The 18,703-nt window shown below is 31.8% G+C and overlaps 2 protein-coding genes across 12 annotated transcripts in view; one reads left to right on the forward strand and one right to left on the reverse strand.

Moving 5' to 3' along the window:
* LOC146996199 (uncharacterized) overlaps positions 1-8,069 on the reverse strand; it is a 231,616-nt gene extending 223,547 nt beyond the window's left edge. For 3 of the 7 annotated variants that reach the window (XR_015042042.1, XR_015042045.1, XR_015042046.1), the window contains exon 1: positions 7,899-8,056. The gene's annotated coding sequence lies outside the window, so the exon portion shown is untranslated. Of the gene's footprint in view, positions 1-7,898 lie in introns of all 7 variants that reach the window. The other 4 variants (XR_015042043.1, XR_015042044.1, XM_085820307.1 and 1 more) reach the window with 3 other exon arrangements.
* Positions 1-18,703, forward strand: part of LOC146996201 (uncharacterized) — a 186,932-nt gene that overhangs the window by 101,826 nt on the left and 66,403 nt on the right. The window contains exon 4 of one of the 5 annotated variants that reach the window (XR_015042047.1): positions 13,651-13,788. The exons of the other annotated variants lie outside the window; for them this stretch is intronic. The gene's annotated coding sequence lies outside the window, so the exon portion shown is untranslated. The remainder of the gene's footprint in view (positions 1-13,650; positions 13,789-18,703) is intronic. 5 annotated transcript variants of the gene reach the window in all.

The raw sequence follows: 18,703 nt of genomic DNA on the forward strand, positions 1-18,703 counted from the left end.
GAAAACGTCGCGGAGAAAACAACGCAAGGCGAAAACGTCGTGCTACAAAACATCGTGGGAGAACACATCGCAAAGAGAAAAACATCGCAGTTCTAAAACATCGTGGTACAAAATATCGTCGTCGAAAATAAAGCGGTTCAAAAACTTCGCAATTTAAAAACATAGTCGTCGAAAATATCGTGATAAAAAATAAAGTATCTACAAATCATCGCATGACGATAACATCGCAGACATGCTTTTTTCAGACATGCTTTAATAACTGTAAATGGATATTCCCATAATGATTCGTGAGCGCAAGAGGGTAAGAAGGATAATTTTTACTTTCATATTTTTTATTAATACATTTTTGCTGAGAAAATAAAAAGGAAACTTAAGCATAGAAAATTAATGCAACTTATAGCACTTAATAGAATTTTAAATCAACATAGTTAACTAACAAAGACCATAATAAATTATTTTTAATAAAGATTTTACAGGTAATTTTTCATAAAAAGTATAATCTATTAAGTTGCATTTAATTTTCTATGCTTAAGTTTCCTGCTTATTTTTTCAGCAAAAATTTATTAGTTAATAAAAAAATGTGAAAGTAAAAATTATCCTTCCTTACATCACTTGCGCTCACAAATCATTATGGGAATATCCATTTACAGTTATTAAAGCCTGAAAAAAGCATGTCTGCGATGTTATCGTCATGCGATGATTAATAGATACTTTATTTTTTACCACGATATTTTCGACGGCGATATTTTTAAACTGCGAAGTTTTTGAACCGCTTTATTTTCGACGACGATGTTTTGTACCACGATGTTTTAGAACTGCGATGTTTTCGCCTTGCGTTGTTTTCTCCGCGATGTTTTCGTCCGCGATGTTTTTGCCGCGATGTTTTCGTCCGCGATGTTTTTGCCGCGATGTTTTCGGCTGTAACCGTTTCGTCTTTACTCGAGTTATAAGTTAAAGCCAAACCGGCAATTTTAGTCAGGCCAAATATTTCCGCGAATAGAAGGAATTATGAACCAATGCTGATATTCAAAGAACTTATTCTTATGAAGCATTTTAGTCAATTCAATTTGGAGTAAAAATCAATTACTGTAGAGAAATCCTATTTAACTCGAGTAATCGTCCCTGACACTTTGATGTTTATGCATTTGAGTACTATATTATTTGTAGAAATTAAACATTGGAAATTGTCATTATGAAATCGAATTCAAAGTAAAGTTGAAATAAACATAGAAGATTATAAAAAAAGATAAATAATGCAAAATTTGTAAAAACAAATCAAAGACAATATAAAAATAATATAGAAAATAATATAAATAAGATCAGTGAATGTACATGAAGATATAAAGGCCAGAAAAGGTATTAAGTAACTGTCTATTAGCTCTTGGACAGTGAAAATGCTTTTTTCCTTTCTTAAATTCTTAATCATTGCGACACGACAATTAGCCAGAAATTAATTAATTTCCATTCACTAGTATTTTCAAAAAAATCTTAACAGATGGTGTCTCTCAGATAAGAACTCCACAAAATACATCCCTCAAGAATTCCAAGTCCCACCCACTACCATAAATTGCTTCAAGTTTTACCGACTGATATTATTCAAAGCCCCTACTGCCGTTAAGAATTTTCGGACACCCTACACTTCTGAGTCAGACACGAAGAGAACACTTTGCCAACTCCCCCACTAGAAAGAATGTAAGTTACTTAATACCTTTTCTGGCCTTTATATCTTCCTGTACATTCACTGTTCTTATTATATATTATTTTCTATATTATTTTTTATATTATTTTTATATTGTCTTTGATTTGTTTTTACAAATTTTGCATTATTTATCTTTTTTTATAATCTTCTATGTTTATTTCAACTTTACTTTGAATTCGATTTCATAATGACAATTTCCAATGTTTAATTTCTACAAATAATCTGGTACTCAAATGCATAAACATGAAAGTGTCGGGGACGATTACTCGAGTTAAATAGGATTTCTCTACAGTAATTGATTTTTACTCCAAATTGAATTGACTAAAATGCTTCATAAGAATAAGTTCTTTGAATATCAGCATTGGTTCATAATTCCTTCTATTCGCGGAAATATTTGGCCTGACTAGAATTGCCGGTTTGCCTTTAACTTATAACTCGAGTAAAGACGAAACACTTTCGTATTTACGTATTTTTATCAATTATTGTTCATTGAACGGGAGTTGGTTTGTTCCCCTTGAAAAGTCAACTAATTTCCGATCAATGACAATGATTACATGTTTTAATTTTTCCTTTTACAATTGAAATTTTATTCTTCATGATGATTTAACTCCAGTCCCCGTTAAAACATTATTAACATTTTGCTTTCAAATTACTTCAAAACATCTTTCAAAATATAACTTACCAGTATGGATGCACGCTTTTAAAATAATTCTACTTTAATTAAACTTAGGAGATAATATAATCAATTAATCAATACTGTTTAGGAAATAAATTATTATATATATATATATATATATATATGCGGGAGAAAGGAAAAATAAGCAATGCCCTCTTCGAGACTCGAGCCTGGATCTTTCGAATACGAGCCAATTGTACTAACCGTTACACCATGAAGGCATTCTAGAAGGAGGGAGAAAATACCTTATTTACTCCCCCTTTTAAAGGCCACTGGGTATTAGGGGACCCAGTCGTCAAATCTTGGTGGAGAAGAATCATCATCCACCACCTTTTTTTTAGTTCAGGCATCATGCAGGAGATATGAAAATTTAGCAATGTGCTTGCCTGGACTCTTAACTTGAACCTCTCGAATACGCGCCGAGTGTGCTAACCATTACACCGCGAAGGCATGCTGGAAGGAGGGAGAAAATACTATCCTGTTATGTATTATTTCAGCCTGTACTGTCAATTCTACTTTCCGCTTCCTCACCCGGATGTAAATAAGTTAGTAAGTAAACATGTTTAGAATGCAAATGAGTGAAGAGTATTTATGGCGAAGCTTTTGCGATTGAAAGGAATTGCGAGAATTGGCTATGTCAACTTTTGCTGTCAGGGTTTAGCCGTTGCATTAAGTGCACCAGTAAGTTAATTTTCTGAAAAGGCCTGTTAGGCTAATCTTGAAATCCTCTATTTATTACCTTGAAAATTTAGGTTTATTGGTTGTGCTGATGCTTTAGCAACTCAATATTTTGTCGATTGAGTTGTTAAAATATCAACACAACAATTAAGTATTGTTGTATGGTTGTGCTGAAACTTTAGCAACTCATTCGTCAATACTGAGTAGCTAAAGTATCAGCACATCTGTACAACAATATTTAAATGTAAGCAGTAAGCATAAATATGCAGAATGAAGTAAGCTTTGTAAACAATTTTATAGCTAACTTAATTTTGATAGCAAACACTCATGTAAACAGATCATGTTTGCAAACACGCCCTAAAAGAACATCATCTACATCATGCCTTTATCTACTGCAATATGCAATGTCCTGAAAGATGATGCCTGTACTATTACAATAAATAATGCCATAAAACATATACATGTACAACTATGTATCGCTATATATATCATGTAATGTAATGCATTTTAATTGAACGCCCGACGGTGCAGAACTTGCGGTGTTGGCTGGAGTCACAATTTCATTGTGACTCGAAGACGCCGGAATGTTGTTGTTTTTCTAGTTTGTGTTTAGAGCTAATGTGTACTTACTTCAGGTAAATATTAGGTGGCTCCTTTACTTCTACGTAACATAACATCACAAGCAGTAGTCTATATGTTAAGCACAAGGTGTACTCTTGAATAAAAGGTTTCAACCTTTAACCTTATTCTATTGTTACTGAACATCAAGTTGATTAGTGAGTTTGGTTTGGTTTAGTGTATGTGAGCACAGCAAAGCCTCGAGAGCTATCTGCCTGAGTAGAGGGATGCCTTCGTGGAAGTCTTTCTAAGAGATACTGGCTCATGTACAAATTACACATGGGGAAAACTACGAAAAGGCCCATGCAGTCAGCCCGTCTGCGGGATTGGAAACTCTGACTGAACTTCCAGTGTTCCACGACTTTACCGCTTGGCGGACTCTTTTGACTAGTGAGAAGTCACCAGCAATCTTACAGAAGGTCATTGACAGTTTGCATGCTCCTGTGAAGGATTATAACTTGTTTGTTAGCTCCATTCTTGAAGCTAACATTCAAACATAAAATTCTATGTTTTACTGGGGTTAGTTTCATAAAAAAAATTTCTATTGATTTCAAAAGAGAAAAAAAAATTGAGCATTTTTTGAGATAAGAATAGTTGAGATAAGCAGTATGCATAACAACTTACATATGTTACATTCTAAACGTGAAAAAAAATTTTTTGATTGGTAGAACGTATCTCATCTAAGACTTAATCATTTATTTTGGATTCGCAAAACTTTCTAGACATTGTTCCTTTGAAAAAGTTCAAATATCAGAAAAAATAAATAATTAGTTAGACAAATAAAAATTAATAAATAATGGAGTAAAAGCTGTACATTAAGCAAGCGTCAGTCATCCAATTCTCAAGCTTTTCATGTAGGCACAAGGCTCAACAGCGGCTAAGCGGTAAAAAACATGGAGGTAGGAAGTAAGATGGAGTCACCCTAAACAAGTTTCTCCGTACCCTGCTCTGAAGCACCGGCGATCCCTACGTGGTGACCAAAAAATTGGGTCATTTACCATTGAGTTCTATGGGATTTGACGCGTTCTGGTGTAAATATTTTGTAATTACGTCGCAAATATACATATAAATGTATATATTTTCTTTTTCTACAACACTTCAGAGTCCTAAGTATGTGAAAACAACATATTTTTAAACAGCATTTCATTCTGAACTGAATTAAATGCTATACTTTTCACAGGACGGTTTAATTTGAATGAAATATTTTCACAAGTTTTCGTTAATTACATTAGGAAAAAAAATTAAGGTAATTCGATTTTATTCGGTTAAGGTACAAAAATTAAGATCAAAGTTTATTGTATTATTAATATTAAAATTATGCATTATTTCTTTTCTATTTATAGAGCTTCTTCCTAAAATTCTTTCTTAAATATGACATGGTTTTTTGGCTTCTTTTAAATCGAAAAATGTAAGTCAATTTATAATTAATGCTCTATTCGGTTCATTTTAAATTAGAGAATTATTAGGAATTAGCGAAAAGGGAATAATTCTTTTAATTATACTTATCAGATTTTTTTTTTTTTTTTTTTTTTTTTTTTTTTACCCTTCATTTCAACAATACATATTCCAAAACTCTTTATTACGTTCTTAAGTGCACATCTCATAGCATTTGCTTTACAATACCTTTTAGCAGATTGCTTTCCAATACGAACAATTCTTGCTTAAATAATTTTATAACGTATTTGTCAACAGGATTTCAATTTATGTTTACAATTCAATATTAAAGTTATTATATATTTAGATAACATTTATAATCATTATAAATTAGATACATTTAATCATTAGATTTCTTCACAGTACTTTCACAGTTGTTAATAAGTGAATAAATTCTTCATTTCAAATACATTTATAAATAATTTAATGAATATTTAAGTATTTTGTCAAAGGCAGATATATGCTTTTTGCAAGCACGTGCATAAATACCCATACATATTTCCTATTTATCATTTCCGGCATGTGCAAATCTTTAATTTCTGTGCATTCACTATATTTTTCGTGTAAAGTAATTTACACTAATTTAGCATACACCCGAAAGTTTTACATAAAAAATATATATGAATATAATTTGAATGAAAATTATAAGTATTATTTTTAATACCCACTCAAAGGTCAGTTTTTCTTCAAAATTCCTCCACGATGGCATCTATCTCTTTAGGCAGATAGCCCTTGCATGCGTTACTCTATTTAATAAAAACTTAATCTGACCTATGTGCCTAATTACAAATATTTTAACATACATAATTTTATATTTACATTTAGCCATCAAGTTTCAAACTTTTCAAATCTTCTAGAAAATAAATTTTGGCAGAACTCTTTTAGCAATTTTCTTAAAATCTATATTTTTGTAGTGCAACAGCTTAGAATTTTATAAAACAAATTCATGATCAAAATCGCTGTTGTTAGTTATCGAAAAATAACCAAGATGCGATTTTTGCGTAAATGTCAGTAAACTATACAAATTGCTATTATCCATCACACTATGAATGTTTCTTTCATGCGAAAGTGTCCCTTTTTCGATTTCTATGGAACTGTCGTGTGTCGAAATACTATCAGAATCTTGTCAAGCGAGCTTCTGAATGTAAACAAAGAACACCCCGTCTGGTGACCCAAGCTTCAAAGCAGTGCTTCACTTCTACCGCGGAATGGCCCCTCCTCCCTTTCCTACCTCCATGCTAAAAAACGCTGAACACTGGTAGCTCGGTCCGGGGTTTAAATTCCGATGGAAAGGCTGACAGCATGGGCACTTTCGTGGTTTTCCCCTTGCGTAACATGTGTACGAGCGAGTTTCCTTTAAAATGTCCTCCACGAAGGCATGCCTTCCCTTGGCTTAGTGTCATTTCGTCCGTTCTCTTTTCATGCCGAGTTTGAAATAGTGTCGTTCGTCTGCTGCCATTCGCACTTATTCTGTCTTTCCCATTTCATTCGATGTTCGAAAAGTCACATTATGATTAAGAAAAGATATTATTCAAACGAACTGACCCTTACTACTTTGACCTAAGTTAGCCTTTGTGTTCTAATATTTATTAAACATTTTCTTTAGATAAATTTATTCTGAGCAGAATAATGAATTTCAGACGTGTTCAAGAGGTGTGTGTTTGAATGTAATTCCATTTTTGTCATATAGTGTCTTTTTTTTCAATTTCACATACTTCTAAATAAAAATAGAACGCCTGTTCCTGTGCTTTGACAGAAAATCAAAATGTAGCAAGTGTATAACGAAGATGTACATGTTTTATTAAAAATATAGCGAGCCCTCTATAACGCAACCGTTCATGGTTTTAAAGGATTTTGGTTGTAGATATGGTGATCTTAGAAATGTGATATTCACTGGCAATGTTTGTTTATGTTCACAAAAAATACAGGTTTCTTTCAAAAGGTGACCTCTTAGAAATGTCTTCAATAGATATAATTCACTGTAATTATTTTCTAATGGATAATGGAATTAATTTAATCTAATGTCTAGAAAACAGCTATTTACCGTAGGGAGATTTAAAAGCACTATAACTGTAATTAAGAGCACTGTAATTGTTCCTTCACAATCAGCTGTAATATAAGATTAGCTGGTTTCTGTGTATTTTTCATGTTATGTAACTGATATCCATAAATCTTGAACAAATATACAGAAAATGCAAGAGAAATTATTAAAAAATTACAATTTGAAACATTAATACTATTTTTCTATTACTATATATAATACTATTAATGAATGATGAATTTATATAATATGTATACTTAGAATCTAAAAGCGATGAACTTTGATGACTCTATAAATATATATTTATGTAGTTACAAAATTTTATTAGATGTTATTATATGCATAGTTCTTTATAATCTTCCCAATCTCTAATGAAATGTTACATATTTATTACTACAGTTTGAGATGATTTTACTTAAATTTGTAGATATGCTGACTTCTGAGAGTTGTTCCATCCCCACCCAAAATAAATAAATAAATAAAATAAAAATTAAAAACACTATTCCGAATTGCTGTAGTTTAAAGATTAAGAGGTTACATTTGGAATTCATTTTTTTGACAGGGTGTCAGCTGACAATTTTAATTTATTCTGAAGTCGAAAAGAAACTATTTCTAGAAAATCACCAAATTATAATTGTTACATTCAAAAAAGCTTTCAGTGAGAAATATGTTTAAACTTTGATAATAAGCTCAGTCTAAAGTAAAGAATAAAGTATCTCTTAGCCAAGTTTTTTTAACATTTTGTGTGTTACCTTTCTTTATCAAATATCATGTTCCTCGCACTTAAACCATAAGATCCAGTGCAACAGCAATATCGCAAAATACTCGTAGTTTTAAAACGAGCATATCTTTAGAATTTCCGATACAGAGACTCACGCGCTGGAGATAAAAATGTTTTTTCTGCACAACGTTGCCATTGCTCGCTTTGAAATCCTTGAGTTTGTTAATCAAAAATTCGTCAAAGTTTTAAAAAATAGGAAATCGATCATAAAACAAATTTCAAATTTCAAATTTGGTCTTCCACATGCTCATATTCGTTGGAGGATTACGTTATTCAAAATTCGATGACTCTATGTACCATTGTTTTATCACAATACGAGAAATATACATACATTTATGCAGATTTTTCATTATTTAATTTCTTCAAATATAATGCAGGACTCTAACATTTTGTGGCAACAGTTTGAAAAGTGAACCGACGTTTATGAGTCCGACGCAAAATGCCAAAACGAAACTAATAGTCCTTCGGGATTCAAATCCCTTTGGACTAAAAATAAAATTCAAGTGTTTTTAATTAAAAAGTTAATGGTTTTAATAATGAAACATAATTATATTTAATCTCAGTCATATTACCTTAAAAATGGCATGTGAGAAACTCCGCAATGATATTTTTCATTTTCACATACTCATACCAAAGTTAAATAAGTAAATAAATAATAAAATGCAATTTCAGATTTATCATCCAAACGTTATAGCTAATCACTTAATCAGAGAGTATAAAGTTTGCTTTCAATGTAATAAATTAAACAAATAAAGAAATGATAAAATACAAACTAGACATATATTTGAAACATTGAAATTCAGATTTGAGTACTCCATTTATTATAATTAAAATTATAAATACACGATTTAGTAATAAAAAAATAAGCCCCTTTTATCGGCGTGTGCTTATATCTGTGTGGACTTTTATCAATGTGCGCTTTCATCGCTGTGGGTATTTGTCGCATGGTCAATTATCATAGTGGGCCTTTTTTTTGTGGGCTTTTGTCTGTTAACCAGTCCATGCATATCATTAAAGCTTCTTTTGATAAACATTAAACATAACAGTAAATGGCAAAAAATAAAAATTATCTAATATAAAGTATAACTGTGTGTGTCAGTAAGATAGAATAAGAAACAGACTGTTGTTTAATGCAATGAATAAGTAAGAATAACAAATAGTTTATAAAATACACACCATAATACGTGTACATCCAATGCACATTAACTTTTTGGAAAATTTTGGAATGTGTATATTGAAATCACTTGTGAAATGTAGAGTTGCCAACTCTCCCGATTTAGGCGGGAGACTCCCGATTTTCGACCGCTCTCCCGCCAATCCGATTTACAATATATTTCTCCCGACTTTTTCTCACGAATCTTTTAATTTTTCTGGGGGCTTCATAGTTCGTGCTGGTCTTTTCTGTACAGAATTTCCATGACTATCATTTCCAGGTTCTTCATTTATTTGTGGATACTCGGTTGGCTTTTCCAATGAATTGTTATCATCGTGTTCATCATCACTGTTGGATGGCAAAATTTTCTCAGCTTCTTCATCTGTTGTATTATCTTCTCTATAGTATCTGTCAGTTATTTCTGAATTATTTACATTTCCATTAGTTTGTTCCTTATAAAAAATAATAAGTTCTTCTAATATTTTATTTTTATCGAATTTTAAATAATTTTCTTTTAGTAAAGGTGATCTATGTTTCTGTTCATCAAATTTTACATCCCTCACTTCTTGAATTTTATTTAGTTCAGGGCTATAAATTTTGTATGCTTTTCTCTTCATGCTATAGCCTATCATAATTCCTTTTTTAGCTTTTAGATCCATCTTTCTATGTTTCTCTCGTCTTATATGAACATATGCTTCACATCCAAATCTTGTAAGATAAGTAATGTTAGGCTTGCGTTCTTTATATAGTTCATGTGGTGTAAACCTTTTATCATTTTTGTGACTCCTGTTATTCACATGTACAGCTACCTTAACGCTTTCAGACCAAAATTTTATCGGTAATTCTGCATCAATTAACATAGTTCTAGCAGATTCAATTATAGTACGATTAAAACCTTCAGCTTTTTCGTTACTTTCCAGAGTATAAGGCGTTGTAAGTTCATGTTTAATTCCCATTTTTTCAAAAAAAAAAAAAAAACTTATATTTTTAGCTAAAAACTCACTACCATTATCACTACGAATTCTTTTTAGTTTGTTTCCTGTATGTCTTTCTACTTGAATGATAAGTTTGATTAGAGCTTCTCAAGTTTCACTCTTCTTCTCAATTGTTATCACAAATATGAAATTACTGTAATCATCTACCACTGTTAAAAAATAACAGCTTCCATCTATTGATTTCTTAATTGGTCCAACTAAATCTATGTGCCATAATTCTAAAATATCTTCAGATTGCTTAAATTTCACACTTTTATAAGATGTTTGTGTTATTTTACCTAATGTATAAGGTTGACAATTGTTTTCAGAAATTTTTACATTTTCTAACCCAATGACCGATGAGTGTTTTTTCATTTCTATCAGCCTTTGATAATTTATATGACCTAGTCTCTGATGCCATAGTACATCATTAACATAACTAATTTTAGCTTCTTCAACAATATTTCCTTCAACTTCAAATTTATTTCCATTTCTGTTAGCTATATATAGAATGTTTCCCTGTTTATGATCACTTCTGCTTTATTCTTGATAAAAATTACTTTTAAATCATGATCTACAATTTTTGATACTGACAGCAGATTTTCCCTTAAATTCGGTACTTGCAGAACATTTTCTATCAGTTCTTATTTCTATCAGTTTGCATTTTAATGTTACCAATACAACTCTATTTGATCATGGCCCCTTTTTCAGCCGTCATTATTTGTCGTTCTTCATCTTTAAAATGAGTAAATATTTCTTTATTAGTTGCCATGTGAGATGTGGCTCCTGAATCAATAATCCATTTAATTTTTCTATTCTGTTGTTCATTTATTTTATTCTTTCCATCATTTCTATCTTGATTAAGATATGTGCTTTCTATTTTCTTAGGTACTTCAAATAAGCATGTAGCTGATTCATATTCTCTTTCCTTGACATTCTATAAGTTTTATTTGTTACATTTCTCTGCTGTCGGTGTTTTTGTTTAGTTTTCATTTTACATTCAGTTGATTTGTGGCCGAATTTTCCACAGCAAAAGCATTTTATAATATTATTATTATTTCGACATTCTTTTATTAATTGTCCTAATTTTCCACAATTAAAGCATCTTCTTTCATATTTCGATTTTATCCAGTTTTCTTTTGCCTTAAAACTTACTTCTATTTCTTTTCCTCTTTGTTTATTTTTTCCTTCTGTTTCTTTTAAAGCTTGTCTAATTGAAGCTAGATCTTTCTCTTTATTGCTTTTAATAATTTTAACATCAAATTCCTTTCTAAGTCCTTCTAGTATGAAGTAAATTAATTCTTTATCTCTTATTTCATCTCCAACTTGAATACTTTTACTTTAGAATTACAGCTCTATTCATATAATCATCTACTGATTCATTTTGAGTCATTTTCAGTTGAACTAATTCTATTCTACATTTGATTTGAATATCTTCTGTTCTTGCTGTGGGCCCACCAGCAGCCGAGCAGTAAAGTCGCTGAACACTGGTAGTTCGGTCCGAGGTTCGAATCCCGCGAACGGGCTGGCTGCATGGGCGTTTTCGTGGTTTTCCCCATGTGTAACATGTATACGAGCCAGTTTCCCTTAGAAAGTTCTCCACGAAGGCATCCCTCCTCTTAGGCAGATAGCCCTAGTGTGCTTTGCCATAATTAAATACACCAAATGAATGAAATGTCTGTTCTTGCCGCCATTTCATTTTTGATTTTTTCCCATAACTTCTTTGCGTTCTTTTCATTCGCATGTTTTAACGCTTGTGGAGCTGTCATAGTTTGATTCATTATATTTCTTGCTATCGCGTTATTATCATCCCATATTTCCCAAGTTTTTATTTCATTTTCGAAATTAACATCATCCTTTTTATATGGTTTTGGTGGTTCATCAGCTTCTATCATACTTCTCCATATTTTTAAACTTTTTAATTCACTTTCAATTCTGTTGGCCCAAATAAAATAATTATCATCACTTAATTTTTCTGTATGACTCAAATTTATCATATTATATGCCGTATTTTCTGATTTATATTCACTAATTATAATACAAGTCTAATTTTTCTCTTAGAGAAATTGGCGATTTTGTTAAGCCTAAACAACATTAATGTTCTGAAAGTTATAATGAAACTCTCCGTCTTCCAGATACATTTTTAACTTATTCATTTTACAATTTACTATCAATGTTGCCAAAATATTAAAACTTAAAATTATGCTTTATAAACAAATACTATCATTTTTTCCCCTAAATCTTTGTAAACATCCTCATATTGATTTAAACTCTTACTAAGCTGCTATTGGAATCGAAGAGCTCGTTCAACATTTGCGTCATATTGCAAAAAATGATACCTAATTTTCTTCCCAATTCAAGTCCTACGCTGATGACTCTAGCTGTGAATGCAGCTGGTACGAATTGGTCTTCGTCATGTTTATTTGTTTCGGGAATCATGTTAACTCATCCTCATTTAGTTCTTCGTCAACCATTTTTTCTTCAATATGTGCTTGAGCTAAATCCTCAAAAACCTTCTCCTCCTATAGTTTGGGCCAATTTAGTGATCTGAGAATATTCATACTCTAATGGAAATCTATCATTCTCATCTTTAGCAGCATCCAGCCATATTGCTTTCTAGCATGTGTTGAGCATTGATTGTTTAATCTGAGTATATGACAGTCCAACACAATCTAAGATTGTAAATTTCTTCCAAGCCATCCATAAGTGTAAGAGATTCATCATTCTCCATTTTTTCTCAAATATACCCAAAGGTTTGTTTGATATACAATGTCATAAAAGTCGGAATTATTACTTGATTCAATGGCTGTAATAAGGAAGTTGTATTTTTTGGGTAAAAAGACAATTTCTATTTTTTGTGTTGTAAATCTTGAAGATGAATAGTCGCATTTTCAATTAAAAGAAGAGTCTTAAAAGGCAATCCCTTTTTACTTAAATAATTTTTGACATCTGGGACAAATATGTTTAGAAACCATTCATTGAACGTTATGGAAGTGACCTATGCTTCGAGATTGTAACACGAATCTTTGGCATTCGGTAGCATTACTAGATGAAGAGTCTGTGCTAGCAGCTAGATGAATATGCGTTTAGACTAACATGGGAACAATGGTTATACCTAAAAAGGGAGAAAATATATATTATAAATAATTCTGCATGAATTAAATGTTTTAAATTAGCTATATTGTGAATTTTTATTTAACTGAATTATATTCAAAAGTTAAAAAAATTAATCTATTGCTTTGTTATTAATATTATTAATCTGTTTCTTAATGTCTTAGTTTATTCATCAGTAGGAGACCAAATAACTTTAAAACATAATTATCTTGTATTTTTTCGAATGGCCATAGGCTAGTAAATGTGTTAAAGTAAAATAACATAAAAATTGCATTTCAAGACTATTGGCCCATTTGGGCTAATAAATTCATCTCTAATTTCTATGATGCTAACTATTTTCTTGATCCATTGAGTATTTCTGTAAGAAAAGAGTATGTATTAATGTTATTATAATTCATATTGTAGTTTTTACAATTGCTGAACAGTATTCTTTACAAATTCTTCTGTTTAAACGAATTATAATATAATACTGTGTAATTTAGGCCAGGCAGGATGTTAGACTCCCTGTCATTTCAAAACCTGGTGGCGTAGGAGGTGATGTGAGGATCCAGAGGAGACACCACCGATGTCCCCTCGAGTTGGGACTGAGACACAAAATGTGCCTCCAAGGAGCGACCTGGGTAAAATTAATACTTTATTTTAACTTTTTCTTTTTGTACTTTTCATGAACAGCTTTCTTTTATAAGCTAAACGTTTGGAATAGTAATTTTTCCATCTTTTCTCAATAACAAACTCTTTTTAGAAAAGGCCTGGTTAATTTCAAATTGCGTTAATAGGGAATCTTTCATAAACTAGCAACAAGCATTCCAGAATTCCTTTGTTATTAAATTAATTTTGTCCCTTGTGCTGAGAAAGGACTATGATTTGACACAAGATGCTTCCTAACTGCATAAATAAGACATTTTTCTTAAATCCTTTATGAAAGTCTTTTTCTATTGAGTTGAATTGAATTTATGAATTTTTGTGGAATTTTTGCATGCTAAAAACAGACTTTTTTGTTTTACATGATGCTAAATTTGACTTTTGAGTGCCATTTTTTTTTAATACAGTTGCAAAATGTATTGCAACTGTATTCAGGGACTACTGTAGTTCTCTAGGAAAAACGATTTGACGATTTAAATGAGCATCTGAGATGCTGCAATTTCTTCTTGGTCTATGATATCTAAAATAAATAAAATAACAGCATTGGAAATTTTTGCAGATTTTATGTCCTTCTAGGAAAGTGAATTTTTATATTATACTGATATATGACATGCTTTTATAAGATGTTAATGTTCTTTTCCATGTAAAGTCATTAAAAATGGGAATCTAAAATATTTTTTGTTTTATGGAAGAATTACTTTTTCCAATATCTACAATTAAAATAATTTTGCAGATTATTTTTCTTTGACTGAAACATGTTTACTACGGGTTGAGAAGTGAATAGAGTGTTTATATCAAACATTTAACTTTATAGAAGTTTGAAAGTGATTTCAAATATCAATACTGCTTATATTTCCTTTCAAAGAAAAACCTTTAGCTGTCCCCATTAAATTTTAAAATATTTGCCAGAAACAAGAATACTGCTTGCACTGATTAAGAAAAAGCAGAGCTTTTTGCCAACTCTCTCAAAAATCAGTTCAAGCCAAACGTTTTTCCAGCTAACAACCCTCTGGATCAAGAAATTACGAACTTCATGACTGATGGGATTTCCTCCCCAAAGAATATCACACTTTACCTCTCCACCTGAAGACCTCATGCAGCTCATTAAGCTAGATAAATTAATTACTAATATATTTCCACATATTTGCTTTAATTCCCACATCTAATGATGAACTTGCAAATCAGTCATTTGCCTGATCCATATGGCAAGCCGCCACTGCCTGTCACTTACGATATCTGATAAGAAAAATCAAACATTTATTTAAGAAATTAAAATTTTGTATTATTTCATGTTTCCATTAAAGTAGGGGTTTTCAACGTTTCACGCCTGAGAGCCACATGGATAAATTCATAAAGATCCGCGGGCCACATGTCTGACAAAAAAATAGTGTAGTCTGAAAATTTATAAAAAAGGGAGCTTTGTTTTGTAAGACTATAACTCATTCTAGCCAAAGATATAGTGTTACAGATTTGCATATATATATATATATATATGACTTTTTGGAACCAAAACATCAAATGGAAATTGAATTAAAACGTTTTGGAACTTTTTTTTAACTATGAAAAAAAAAGCGTAAAGATGATTGTATGGAACGATGTTACAAAATGCATTTACAATAAAAAAAGAAAACAAATTACATTACTGGTGGGATATGGTAGATACTTTAGTTTTAAAGTAAAATTTGACGTTGTTTTTGCTTGATTAGAGCTTCAATATCCGGTTTAATCTGTCTTGCTGAGTTTCCTCCAAATGTCTGTTTGTCAGCCGTGTTCTTGTTTTCGATTTTAGGATTTTAATTTTACTACAGAGCTGTTCACATATGTAGGTACTGCCAAAGAAAGAAGACAAGAAGTGTGTATGTTTACGAATTCCCTGGATACTTGTCTTCGGTCACGTACTTCGAATAAAAATTAATTAGTGTAGGATTTTCAAGAAACTTGTGTTTTACTGCAGTCACACTCTAAATCTATAAATTCTAATTGAAGTTCAGGTGAAACACTTGCAACGTCTACTGAAAATGGTAAGGAGAACAATCTAATTTCATTTTTACGAAAATCACAAAATCTGCTTTTGAATTGAAATTTGAAATGCATTGTACATAATTATTTGTATTCCACGCTGTAGAGTTCTTTGCACACTCCACCAATTTTAGAAAAGTGAGTGGGATTCTTATTTAACTATTGACTTTCCCAGAGGATTAATTTTGTATTAAAAGCTTTTTACAATATAACAAAGATTATGAACAAGTAGATCTTTTAATTAAGACGCAATAAGACGTCGAACAAATATAGTAGACGATACTTTTACCCTGTTTGAAGGTAATAAAGATGATTTAAATAAAGTTCTTTCAACAATGAATTCCATTGATCCTGCTATTCAATTCACTTTTGAACTTGAGACTTGAAAATCTCTTCCGTTTCTCGACACTCTAGTCACGCAAAACACATCCATCTTCAGTACTACGGTTTACTGAAGCCTTCCACCTCACTTCAAATCATGTCATCCGACTAAACAAAAGTTAGCTTCATTTTATTCCTATGTTTTCCGGGCTCTTCAAGTTTGCTCCTCCAAACTATCCTTTGATGAAGAACTAAATTATTTAAAAGCGATAGCTATTGACAGGGGCTTTTCACCTAACATTATTAATGAAGCAGTTAAAAACTTCTCATCTCAACACACAAAAAAGCCCATTCTTGTTTTAGGAGATTATAAAAATTCCGTTGCCATTCCCTTCTTTCCATCAATTGGCTATAAGGTTGCACGTATTTTGCAGAAAATTGACTTTCGGGTCATTTATTCTCCGATCAATAAAATTCCGAGTTCTTTACTCAAGGATCCCATTCCGGATATGAATTCCTGGGGTATTTATAGGATTCCTTGCCAGTTTGGTTTAAATTACATCGCCCAAACTAAGAGAGCCTTAAAATTTCGCGTTAAAGAACATGAGGCATATGTTAGGAAGAAGGAAACACAGAAGTCTTCTGTTGCCCAACATTGTTGGTATGAAAATCACAATTTAAATGTTTCTGCTGCCAAAATTATTCAAAAAGCATCTTCCATTGGTGAACTGGATTTTCTAGAGGCATTTCACATTAAAAAAATCTTTCTGTTCTAGTTAATGACCCTGATTCCAATCCACATGCCTTCAGCCTTTAAAGAAATTATGTTTTAGTTCTGGTTTCTTCAACAGATGGCGCCAGTAGCTTGTTTCTTGTCCTGGCTTTTCTTGTCTTATGTTTTCATTATATCTTATCTCGTTCATTTGCTCTTTTGCAGCTGAATATGATGGTTCGGTAAAACCATCGAAACTAGTCCTGCGATATTTGAAAATATAACGCTGATTTTCGTTGTTTGACTTCTAAATTAATATAGGTAGATCTTTTCCCTGTAAGCGGTAGTTCATATCATTGAGATGACCTGCAATGTCTGCAAGAAATGCAAAGTCTCTCAACCATATCTCATCACTGAACTCGTGAATAGAGTTTCCTTTAGATTCCATGAATTGTTGAATTTCGCTCTTCAAACAAAACAGACGCTGAAGCATCTTTCTTCAAGAGTGGACAAGATCAAACAAGAGTGGCCTCAACCAAGGTACTTCCACATAATACACAACATCACCATATTCAGCTTCCAAATCAATCAAGAACTGTTCAAATTACCTGTGATTAAGTCCTCTAGACCGAATGAAATTAACCACTTTTACAACAACACTCATCACATTGTTCAAAGTTTGAGAATAACTTCTTGCACAAATTTTCTTGAAGAATGATGCAGTGGAAAATCATCATAGTATTATTTCCACTAGCCTTCATATGAGATATGAGTAATGTTCTTAATTTCATTTTGTCTCCAGTCATAGATGTAGCACCATCCGTGGTTATAGCAGATATATTACCGAAGTCAACATTACATTTATCCAAAGTTTGTGTCAGACTGGAATATAAATCCATTCCTCGTATTGTACTTTTAAGTGCAACAACTCTGGCTTATTCCTCTACTATTGTGAAGTCTCTATCAACGCAACGAATAAAAATGGTTACTTGTGCAATATCTAAATTGTTGCATCTGTCGATTCATCTATCGCTACAGAATAAGACTCAAATTTTTTGCATTTACATTTTAATTTTCTGAATATATCTCTTGCGAGATCCTATATGCGCTTGGCTACTGTCACACCAGACAAGCTAATATTCGATATGACTCGAAAGCCAAAGTACATCAACTGCACTCTGAAGACATTCTTTTGAAATTCTCCATAAGAAAATGGTTTTCCACCCTTAGCAATTTTTCTGCTATTACGTAACTAACACGAACACTATTTTCATATTCTTTATTCGCTGTGGTGAAGAAAGACTGCTGAAAATTTAGTTTTGATTTAATTAAATTTAATTTTTTTTTACGAGAAAAAGCTGACAAGGCAAGTTTTCTTGAAATCAAAAATTCTTCAATGTTTCTTCAAATTCAAATGTGGGGCCACTAAAACACCTTCAGCGGGCTACGGGTTGAAGAACCCTACATTAAAGTAATGGCAACAACATCGAGTTAATTTGCTGACTTGTTTGACATTTTATACATAAAACATTATAATAAATTCAGCGGCAATGATTAGACCCCATAAAATTTGAGTTACTTTCGAAGTTTGAGAAAATAATGAATTAATGTTCATTTCGATTGAAGTGGTTGCCATTTGTATGAGGTTTATTATGCTGAAAGCCAGCTTTGAACTGCGACCGCAATGGTTAAGTGTGGAGCCATATTTCTGTGACCCTTCACATGCGCATCGCGATTGCACTAATACCTGCTCTACTATTTCTTTGGTTATTTCAACGTTCATCTGGAATCTCTCCGCTTAGTTTTGTACAATAACTTATAGGAATAACTATTCATGCTCG

Source organism: Stegodyphus dumicola, chromosome 7 (genome assembly GCF_044657685.1).
Source record: "Stegodyphus dumicola isolate Sdum_Otavi_A_Nest chromosome 7, ASM4465768v1".
NCBI lineage: Eukaryota > Metazoa > Arthropoda > Arachnida > Araneae > Eresidae > Stegodyphus > Stegodyphus dumicola.